The 11,831-nt window shown below is 38.8% G+C and overlaps 1 non-coding gene across 1 annotated transcript; it reads right to left on the minus strand.

Moving 5' to 3' along the window:
- Nucleotides 1-10,041: 10,041 nt before the first annotated feature.
- On the minus strand, nt 10,042-10,145 carry LOC148574440 (small nucleolar RNA R71). Its single transcript, XR_015906496.1, has one exon. It is a non-coding gene; the product is annotated as a small nucleolar RNA R71 (small nucleolar RNA).
- Between the last annotated feature and the right edge of the window lie 1,686 nt (nt 10,146-11,831).

Below are 11,831 nucleotides of genomic sequence, written 5' to 3' on the forward strand. Positions count from 1 at the left end.
GAAAAAAAAAGAAAATATAGATAATGAAAGTGAAAAGAAAAAGAAGAAAAAAACATAAACATAAAGAAAAGTAATAAAGGAAAAGTAAAAAGTAAAGAAAGAAAGAAAAGAACCTTGATAATAGATGTGAAAAATAAGGGAGGAGAAGGTAAAAAGTGAGAAAGAATAGAGAAGGAAGAAGGGGGAAGAAAGAAATAACAAGGGAAAAGAAAAATTAGGATTTGGGGAAGAAAAGATAAGATATTTTGGCTAATCTGGATAAGCTATGCGCCGCGAGTGACGTGGATGCGTGAGTCACGCGATCGTGTGGTGGGCGATGTTTTTCAAGTGACGCGGACGCGTGTGGCACGCGGTCGCGTGACTTGATTTGTGCGAGTGGCACGAGAGCAGCCTCGCGTTCGCGCGACTCTCTGTCTCAAATTCATTTTGCCAAAGTTTAGGGTGACGCGTTCGCGTGAGTGACGCGATCGCGTGAATGGCCATATTTTGAAAAACGACGCGGACGCGTGGGTCACGCGGTCGCGTGATAGGGCTGGTGCTTCCAGCATCATTCCAGCCCAGCTCCATCATAACTTGCTACCATACACCTTTTTTACGTCGATTTTTAGGGGCACGCGTTCGCGTGGGTGATGCGGACACGTGGGAGGCTATTTTCCAAAATGACGCGGCCGCATCAGCGAAGCGGTCGCGTGGGCATGTTTGTGTTTAAGGCACGCCTCCAGCCACGCTTTCGCGTGACTTTCCATTCAATTCTCTTTTCTTCTTAATGCCCTTATGAGGCGGATGCGTCAGCGACGCTTACGCGTCGCGTGCGTTTTTCTTTTTTTTTTTCTTTTTTTTTATGCAGAATGCAAATGCAACTGTAAACTATATGCAGCTATATGCTGAGATTATGAGAAGAGTTATCATCATAAATGAAAATATAAGAAAGTAGAATAAAATAAAGACTGAAACTGAATGATCATACCATGGTGGGTTGTCTCCCACCTAGCACTTTGCTTTTACGTCCTTAAGTTGGACACTCGTTAGGCTCATTCTGCTTCTATTGGTGGGTCTTCCAAGAGGAAAACCTCTAGTTCTTTGTTATTCTTCATCTTCTCACCATGATAAAGCTTCAGGCGATGTCCATTGACCTTTAAGAATTTGGAGCTAGAAGGATGATGCAGGTGGAAAACTCCATATGGCTCTGCCTTTTCTACTCTGTATGGACCTTCCCATCTTGATCTTAGTTTTCCTGGCATAAGCCTCAGTCTGGAGTTATAAAGAAGAACTAACTCTCCTGGTCTGAATTCTCTCCTTTTTATGTGCTTGTCATGGACAGCCTTCATCTTTTCTTTGTATCTTGTGGAGTTATCATATGCTTCTAGGCGAAGGTTCTCCAGTTCTGCTAGTTGCAGCTTTCTTTTAACACCAACTTTTTCAAGATTCACGTTGCACTCCCTCACAGCCCAGAAAGCCTTGTGTTCCACCTCTACTGGAAGGTGGCAAGCCTTTCCGTATACTAAGCGAAAGGGGCTCATCCCAATGGGTGTCTTGTATGCTGTTCTATATGCCCAGAGTGCATCTTGTAGCCTGGCACTCCAGTCCTTCCTATGAGGTTTTACTATCTTTTTCAGAATACGCTTTATCTCTCTGTTAGAGACTTCTACTTGCCCATTGGTTTGGGGATGGTAAGCTGTTGCTACTTTATGAATTATCCCATGCCTCTTCGGTAATCCTGTTAGTCTCCTGTTACAAAAGTGAGTGCCTTGATCTCTCACGATTGCTCGTGGTGATCCAAAACGGCAAATAATATGGTTTCTAATAAAGGAAACAATAGTGTTAGCATCATTAGTACGGGTAGGAATTGCTTCCACCCATTTCGAAACATAATCTACAGCTAACAGTATATAAAAGTAACCATTAGAATTTGGAAATGGACCCATGAAGTCAATGCCCCAAACATAAAAAATTTCACAGAAAAGCATAATTTGTTGAGGCATCTCATCTCTCTTGGATATATTACCAAACCTTTGGCAAGGAAAACAAGATTTACAAAATTCAGTAGCGTCTTTAAAAAGAGTAGGCCACCAGAATCCACAGTCTAGAATTTTTCTAGCTGTTCTTTGAGGGCCAAAATGTCCTCCACTCTCAGATGAGTGGCAGGCCTCTAAAATGGACTGGAATTCTGATTGAAGCACACACCGTCTAATTACCTGGTCAGCACCACACCTCCACAAATATGGATCATCCCATATAAAATATTTAGACTCACTTTTTAGCTTGTCTCTTTGATGCTTAGTGAAATTTGGAGGAAAAGTGTGGCTAACTAGATAATTAGCTACAGGTGCATACCAAGAAATTACTTCAGATACTGCATGTAAGCTGCCAAATAGGAAAGTATTATTTATCGGAGTGGAGTCATCCTTAATGTGCTCAAGGCGACTCAAGTGGTCTGCCACTAAATTCCGGTTACCACTCCTATCCTTAATTTCTAAATCAAATTCTTGCAGCAGCAGTATCCAACGTATTAGCCTTGGTTTGGACTCCTTTTTAGCTAATAAATATTTTAGGGCTACTACCTTAGTACCAAGTAAATACGCTCGAAATTTATTCAGAGCAAAAATAATAGCAAGAAGCTCTTTTTCGATAGTGGTGTAATTAGATTGAGCAGCATCTAAAGTCTTAGATGCATAGGCAATTACAAAAGGATCCTTACCTTCACGCTGAGCCAGCGCCGCTCCTACTGCATGGTTGGATGCATCACACATAATTTCAAATGGCTGGCTCCAGTCTGGTGCTCTCACAGTTAGAGCTTGAGTTAGGGTGATCTTCAGCTTATCAAATGCCTGCATACAATCCTTACTGAATTCGAACTCAATATCTTTCTGCAGCAATCTGGATAAAGGCAATGCTACCTTACTGAAGTCCTTAATGAATCTCCTGTAAAAACCTGCATGGCCAAAGAACGAACGGACTTCCCTCACGGAGGAGGGGTAAGGTAAACTAGAAATGACATCCACCTTTGCTGGATCTACTGAAATACTAGTATTAGACACAACATGTCCTAGTATAATTCCTTGTTTTACCGCAAAGTGACATTTCTCAAAATTTAACACAAGATTTGTACTAACACACCTATCTAATACTCTAGATAAACTATCCAAGCAAAGGCTAAATGAATCACCATATATGCTAAAATCATCCATAAAAACCTTCATACAGTTCTCAATAAGATCTGAAAAGATACTCATCATACATCTTTGGAAAGTAGCAGGTGCATTACACAAGCCAAAAGACATTCTTTTATAAGCATACGTTCCAAAGGGACATGTAAAAGTGGTCTTCTCCTGATCTTCAGGAGCTATATGAATTTGAAAATATCCTGTATAACCATCTAAAAAACAATAATGGGATTTACCTGACAGGTGATCAAGCATTTGATCAATGAATGGCAAGGGATAATGATCCTTGCGAGTGGCTTGGTTGAGACGCCTATAGTCAATGCAAACTCTCCATGAATTTTGCACTCTAGTTGTCAGGAGCTCTCCATGCTCATTCTTTATTGTTGTGACTTCAGACTTCTTGGGCACTACTTGTACTGGACTGACCCATTCACTGTCTGAGATGGGGTAAATGATATCTTCTTCAAGTAGCCTGGTCACTTCCTTCTTGACAACTTCTAAGATGGTGGGATTCAATCTTCTTTGAGGCTGACGGATAGGCTTTGCTTCCTCTTCTAAATATGTTCTGTGCTCACAAACTTGGGGACCGATGCCTACTATATCCGCTAAGCTCCATCCAATTGCTTTCTTATGTTTTCTCAGCACACTGAGTAGTTGCTCTTCTTGTTGAGAGGTAAGTTCCCTTGCAATGATAACTGGAAATTTCTGATTATCCTCAAGGTAAGCATACTTGAGGTGTGGAGGAAGGGGCTTTAATTCTAATTTCTGCTCATAGCTAGGCTCTGGATCATTCGGGGCTAGTGATAATGGCAAAGTGTCCTTATTGTGTTCAGAAGGTGTCCCCACACTTGGACCTTGCTCCATGTGCTTCTTTTCCATTTCTTCTTGGTGACCTTCAACTATAGTTTCATTAATAATGTTGCACTAGAAGATAGAATGATCTTCCGGAGGGTGCTTCATAGCTTCATTTAGACTGAAACTCATTGTTCTTCCATCTATCTCAAAGGAGTAAGTTTCTGAGAATGCGTCCAGCTTGAACTTTGAAGTCTTCAGGAATGGTCTTCCAAGCAGGATTGATGATGGTCTTCCTGAGTCATTAGGGGGCATTTCCAGGATATAAAAGTCAATAGGAAATGTGAGTCCTTTAATGCTCACTAATACATCTTCAGCAATTCCAACTACTGTAATAATGCTTTTATCTGTTAACACAAAACGAGCTGCCAACCTTTTTAAGGGAGGGAGCCTCAAAGTATCATATATAGACAATGGCATTATACTAACACACGCTCCTAAATCACACATGCAATCAGAAAATATTACACCCCTATGGTACAGTTAACCATACATGGACCTGGGTCACTGCATTTTTCAGGTATACCTCCCATTAAAGCAGATATATAACTACCTAAAGGAATAGTTTCTAATTCATTAATTTTATCTTTATGTATGCATAAATCTTTTAGAAACTTTGCATATTTAGGTACCTGCTGAATAACATCAAAAAGGGAAATAGTTACCTCAACCTTTTTGAATATTTCTACCATTTTGGGATCAAGTTCAATTTGCTTCCTAGATTTCTTTGCAAGGTGTGGAAATGGGATAGGGATGGCGTCCTGTACAGCTTCAGCTTCTTTTGGTGCTTCATTCTGTGGTTGAGCTGCTTCTTCTTCAACTATGTCTTGTACGTCCTCTTCCTCTTCAGCATCTTCCACTTCCACTACATCCTCAGTTGGGGCGCATTCTGGTAGGCTCGGCTCCTCATGGTTCCTCTCTTGCAGTGTGGTTCCAGACCTCAAAGTGATGGCATTGATGCCGCCTTTGGGATTAGGTAGGGGTTGAGAAGGAATTCCACTGGAGCTTAAGGGTTGGTTAGTGGAATTAGGTGATGAATCTAATCGGGAGACGAGAGCTTGTAAAGTGGCAGTCAGACCATTTAAAGTAGAGTTCAGCTGCGTCTGCATGTCTTGTTGTCCTTGTGCAAGAGAACGGAGCATCTCGTCATTTGATGAGGAATTGGAGTAAGTGATCTGAGGAACCTGTTGTTGGTGCTGGGGTCCTTGGGACTGTTGGTGCACAGAAATCGTGATGGTTCCATTCCTTGGTAACGGCGCTGAAAACTTTATACGCACGTTCATAGTCTTAATTCTTTGTCACAACTTCGCACAACTGACCAGCAAGTGCACTGGGTCGTCCAAGTAATAAACCTTACATGAGTAAGGGTCGATCCCACGGAGATTGTCGGCTTGAAGCAAGCTATGGTCACCTTGTAAATCTCAGTCAGGCGGATTCAAATGGATATAGAGTTTTAATAATTAAAAGATAAATAAAACATAAACTAGGATAGAGATACTTATGTAATTCATTAGTGAGAATTTCAGATAAGCGTATAGAGATACTTTCGTTCCTCTGAACCTCTGCTTTCCTGCTGTCTTCATCCAACTGTATTAGGTGAGGTGCTCTATAAGGTTGGTTCTGATTCTGTTGTCTGTTGTTGTTATTGTTATTCCACCTCTGGTTTCCATTGTTATCTCTGCCTCCTCTGTTATAGTTGTCCCTCCAATTATGGTTTGAATTATCTCTCCAACCTTGGTTGGAGTTATCCTGTCATCTATGGTTATAGTTGCCACCTTGGTTATAGTTGCCACCTTGTTGATTGTATCCTTGATTCGGGCGGTCATAGAAGTTATGAGTGGCTGCCACAGTGTTGTCTTCCTGTTGGAGCTATGGACATTCATTAGTATAATGACTATAATCAGCACATATCCCGCATACTCTTTGTGGAACCAACTGTTGGCTTTGTTATGGTGAGGGAGGTTGAGCTTGTTGTGCTTGTTGTTGATTTAACTGCATCTGTTTCAGTAGGTTGGTCATTTCACATATACTCTGTGTAAGAGCAGTAGTTTCAATGCTAGAGGAAATCTCTGCAACAACTTTTGAGTGGCTGCGCGGCCTGTGATTCCTAGTGGACTCAGCTAAGTCGCTGATCAGTTGCCATACTTCATCTGCGGTCCTGTACTTTTTCATAGACCCATTACTAGCACCATCCAGTGTAGTCTTATCCTGGGGGTTCATGCCTTGAGTGAAGTAGCTGATCAATACTAGTCTATCAATCATGTGATGGGGGCATTGATGAGCGGATAATTTATACGCTTTTTGGCATTGTTTTTACATAGTTTTTAGTATGATTTAGTTATTTTTTAGTATATTTTCATTAGTTTTTAAATAAAAATAACATTTCTGGACTTTACTATGAGTTTGTGTGTTTTTTTATGATTTCAGGTATTTTCTGGTTGAAATTGACGGACTTGAGCAAAAATCAGATTAAGAGGCTGAAGAAGGACTGCAGATGCTGTTGGATTCTAACCTCCCTGCACTCAAAGTGGATTTTCTGGAGCTAAAGAACTCCAAATGGCGCGATCTTAATTGCGTTGGAAAGTAGACATCCAGGGCTTTCCAACAATATATAATAGTCCATACTTTGCCCGAGTTTAGATGACGCAAACTGGCGTTCAACGCCAGTTCCATGTTGCATTCTGGAGTTAAACGCCAGAAACAGGTTGCAAAGTGGAGTTAAACGCCAGAAACAGGTTACAAACTGGCGTTCCATACCAAGAGAAGCCTCTACACGTGTAAAGCTCAATGCTCAGCCTAAGCACACACCAAGTGGGCCCCGGAAGTGGATATCTGCATCATTTACTCATTTCTGTAAACCCTAGTAACTAGTTTAGTATAAGTAGGACATTTTACTATTGTATTTACATCTTCGGATCATCTTTGGATTATCTTTTGATCCTTTGATCATGTTCAGGGGGCTGACCATTCAGCCATTCCTGGACCTTGTTCTTATGTATTTTCAACGGTAGAGTTTCTACACACCATAGATTAAGGTGTGGAGCTCTGCTGTTCCTCATGAATTAATACAAAGTACTATCATTTTTCTATTCAATTCAAGCCTATTCTAATTATAAGATATTCATTCGCACTTCAATATGAATATGATGATCATGACAGTCATCATCATTCCCAACCTATGAACGCGTGCCTGACAACCACTTCCGTTCTACCTTAGATTGAATGAGTATCTCTGGGATTCCTTAATCAGAATCTTCGTGGTATAAGTTAGAATCCATGGACGGCCATTCTTGAGATCCGGAAAGTCTAAACCTTGTCTGTGATATTCCGAGTAGGATCTGGGAAGGGATGGCTGCGACGAGCTTCAAACTCGCGAGTGCTGGGCGTAGTGACAGACGCAAAAGGATCAATGGATCCTATTCCAGTATGATCGAGAACCAACAGATGATTAGCCATGCAGTGACAGTGCATTGGACCATTTTCACTGAGAGGACAGGATGTAGCCATTGACAACGGTGACGCCTAACATACAACTTGCCATAGAAAGGAGTATGAATGATTGGATGAAGATAATAGGAAAGTAGAGGTTCAGGAGGAACAAGCATCTTCATACGCTTATCTAAAATTCTCACCAATGAATTACATAAGTATCTCTATCTTTAAATTTATGTTTTATTTATCTTTTAATTATTAAATCTCCATAATCAATTGAATCCGCCTGACTGAGATTTACAAGGTGACCATAGCTTGCTTCAAGCCGACAATCTCTGTGGGATCGACCCTTACTCACGTAAGGTTTATTACTTGGATGACCCAGTGCACTTGCTGGTTAGTTGTGCGAAGTTATGACAAAGAATTAGATTATGAACGTGCGTATTGAGTTTTTAGCGCCGTTACCAAGGAATGGAACCGTCACGATTTCTGCGCACCAAGTTTTTGGCGCCGTTGCCGGGGATTGTTCGAGTTTGGACAACTGACGGTTCATCTTGTTGCTCAGATTAGGTAATTTTATTTTATTTTCAAGCTTTTTATTTCTTATTTTCGAAAAAAACAAAAAAATTTCTTCTTTTTCGTTTTTCCCAAATTAATTTTCGAAAAAACCAAAAAAAAATTAATAAAATCATAAAAACCAAAAATTTTATGTTTCTTGTTTGAGTCTAGTGTCAATTTTTAAGTTTGGTGTCAATTGCATTCTTTTATTTTTCTTAAAAAAATTTTTGAAAATCCATGCATTGCATTCTTCATGATCTTCAAGTTGTTCTTGGTAAGTCTTCTTGTTTGATCTTTAAAATTTCTTGTTTTGTGTCTTTTCTTGTTTTTCATATGCCTTCTTGAATTCTTAGTGTCTAAATATTAAAAATTTCTAAGTTTGGTGTCTTGCATGTTTTCTTTTATTAAAATTTTTTTCAAAAATACATACTTGATGTTCATCATGATCTTCAAAGTGTTCTTGGTGTTCATCTTTGCATTCAAAGTGTTCTTGCATGTTTCCTTTGTTTTGATCCAAAATTTTTATGTCTTGAGTCTTTTTGATGTTTTTCTCTTTCCTTATTAAAATTCAAAAATAAAAAAAATCTTTTCCTTATTTTACTCCTAATTTTCGAAAATTGCATTGAATTAGTCAAAGATTTTCAAAATCATATCTTTTTTTTTAGTCAAGCAAAATTTTCAATTTAAAAATTCTATCTTTTTCAAATCTTTTTCAAAAATCAAATCTTTTTCATTTTTTTCTTTCATATTTTCGAAAATTTCAAATTGATTTTCAAAAATCTTTTTCTTATTTTGTTTCATAATTTCAAAATCTTTACTAACAATTATTGTGATTGATACAAAAATTTTAAGTTTGTTACTTGCCTATTAAGAAAGGTTCAATCTTTAAGGCTTAAATCATATCTTTTTGTTTCTTGTTAGTCAAGTAATCAACTTTAATTTTCAAAATCAAAATCTTTTTTTAAAATTTCTTTTTCAAATCTTTTTCAATTATATTTTTTCAATGTCAATCACATCTTTTTCAAAATTAATTTCAAAATCTTTTCTAACTTCTTATCTTTTCAAAATTAATTTTCAAATCCTTTTTTTAGTAATCCTATCTTTTTGTTTCAATCATATCTTTTTCAAAACTACCTAACTAATTCTCTCTCTCTCTCTCTAATTTTTGAAAATCACCTTCCTCTTTTTCAAAATTCCTTTTTAATTAACTACTTGTTTCAAATTTTAATTTGATTTAATTTTATTTTCCTTTCTTAATTTTTGAATTAATTTTAAATTAAAAACAAAATACTTTTATTTTAATTTATTTAATTTTCAAAATTCTCTTCCCCTCATCTCTTTCTAATTATTTTATTTATTTACTAACACTTATCTTCATCTAAAAATTTGAACCCTCTCTTCTTTCCGTGTTCGAATTTCTTTTCTTCTTCTACTCACATAAAGGAATCTCTATACTGTGACATAGAGGATTCTATATTTTCTTTTCTATTTTCTTCCTTTTCATATGAGCAGGAACAAGGATAAGAACATTCTTGTTGAAGCTGATCCTGAACCTGAAAGGACTCTGAAGAGGAAGCTTAGGGAAGCTAAAGCACAACTCTCTGGAGAAAATCTGACAGAAATTTTCGAAAAAGAAGGAGACATGGCCGAAAATAATAACAATGCAAGGAAGATGCTTGGTGACTTTACTGCACCAAATTCCAATTTACATGGAAGAAGCATCTTAATCCTTGCCATTGGAGCAACAAATTTTGAGCTGAAACCTCAATTAGTTTCTCTGATGCAACAGAACTGCAAGTTTCATGGACTTCCATCAGAAGATCCTTTTCAGTTCTTAACTAAATTCTTGCAGATCTGTGACACTGTTAGGACCAATGGGGTTGATCCCGAGGTCTACAGGCTTATGCTTTTCCCATTTGCTGTAAGAGACAAAGCTAGAATATGGTTAGACTCTCAACCTAAAGACAGCCTGAACTCTTGGGATAAGCTGGTCACGGCTTTCTTAGCCAAGTTCTTTCCTCCTCAAAAGCTTAGCAAGCTTAGAGTGGATGTTCAAACCTTCAAACAGAAGGAAGGTGAATCCTTCTATGAAGCTTGGGAGAGATACAAGGAACTGACCAAAAAGTGTCATTCTGACATGCTTTCAGAATGGACCATCCTGGATATATTCTATGATGGTCTATCTGAATTATCTAAGATATCATTGGACCATTCTACAGGTGGATCCATTCACCTAAAGAAAACGCCTGCAGAAGCTCAAGAACTTATTGACATGGTTGCAAAAAACCAGTTCATGTACACTTTTGAAAGGAATCCTGTGAATAATGGGACACCTCAAAAGAAGGGAGTTCTTGAAATTGATACTCTGAATGCCATATTGGCTCAGAATAAAATGTTAACTCAGCAAGTCAATATGATCTCTCAAAGTCTGAATGGATTGAAGGAATCATCCAATAGTACTAAAGAGGCATCTTCTGAAGAAGAAGCTTATGATCCTGAGAACCCTGCAATAGCAGAGGTGAATTACATGGGTGAACCCTATGGAATCACCTATAATCCCTCATGGAGAAATCATCCAAATTTCTCATGGAAGGATCAACAAAAGCCTCAACAAGGCTTTAACAATGGTGGAAGAAACATGTTTAGCAATAGCAAACCTTTTCCATCATCCATTCAGCAACAGACAGAGAAATTCTGAGAAGAATCCATCTAGCTTAGAAAATATAGTCTCTGATCTATCTAAGGCCACTTTAAGTTTCATGAATGAAACAAGGTCTTCCATTAGAAATTTGGAGGCACAAGTGGGCCAGCTGAGTAAAAGGGTCACTAAAACTCCTCCTAGTACTCTCCCAAGTAATACAGAAAAAAACCCAAAGAGAGAGTGCAAGGCCATTGATTTGACCATCATGGCCGAACCTACAAGGGAGGGGGAGGACGTGAATCCTAGTGAGGAAGACCTCCTGGGACGTTCAGTGACCAATAAGGAGTTTCCCTTTGAGGAACCAAAGGAATCTGAGGCTCATCTAGAGACCATAGAGATTCCATTGAACCTCCTTCTGCCCTTCATGAGCTCTGATGAGTATTCTTCCTCTGAAGAGGATGAAGAAATTACTGAAGAGCAAGTTGCTAAGTACCTTGGTGCAATCATGAAGCTGAATGCCAAATTATTTGGTAATGAGACTTGGGAAGATGAACCTCCCTTGCTCACCAATGAACTAAATGCATTGGATAGGCAGAAATTACCTCAAAAGAAACAAGATCCTGGCAAATTTTTAATACCGTATACCATAGGCACCATGACCTTTGAGAAGGCTCTGTGTGACCTGGGGTCAGGAATAAACTTAATGCCACTCTCTGTAATGGAGAAACTTGGGATCTTTGAGGTGTAAGCTGCCAGAATCTCATTAGAAATGGCAGACAACTCAAGAAAATAGGCTTATAGACAAGTAGAGGACGTGTTAGTAAAGTTTGAAGGCCTTTACATCCCTGCTGATTTCATAATCCTAGACACTGGGAAGGATGAGGATGAATCCATCATCCTTGGAAGACCCTTCCTAGCCACAGCAAGAGTTGTGATTGATGTGGACAGAGGAGAGTTGGTCCTTCAACTGAATGAGGATAACCTTGTGTTTAAGACTCAAGGATCTCCTTCTGTAACCATGGAGAGGAAGCATGAAAAGCTTCTCTCACTACAGAGTTACCAAAGCCCCCACAATCAAACTCTAAGTTTGGTGTTGGGAGGTTCCAACAATGCTCTGAACATCTGTGAGGCTCCATGAGAGCTCACTGTCAAGCTATTGACGTTAAAGAAGCGCTTATTGGGAG

Source organism: Arachis ipaensis, chromosome B2, assembly GCF_059453495.1.
Source record: "Arachis ipaensis isolate K30076 ecotype BB chromosome B2, ASM5945349v1, whole genome shotgun sequence".
NCBI lineage: Eukaryota > Viridiplantae > Streptophyta > Magnoliopsida > Fabales > Fabaceae > Arachis > Arachis ipaensis.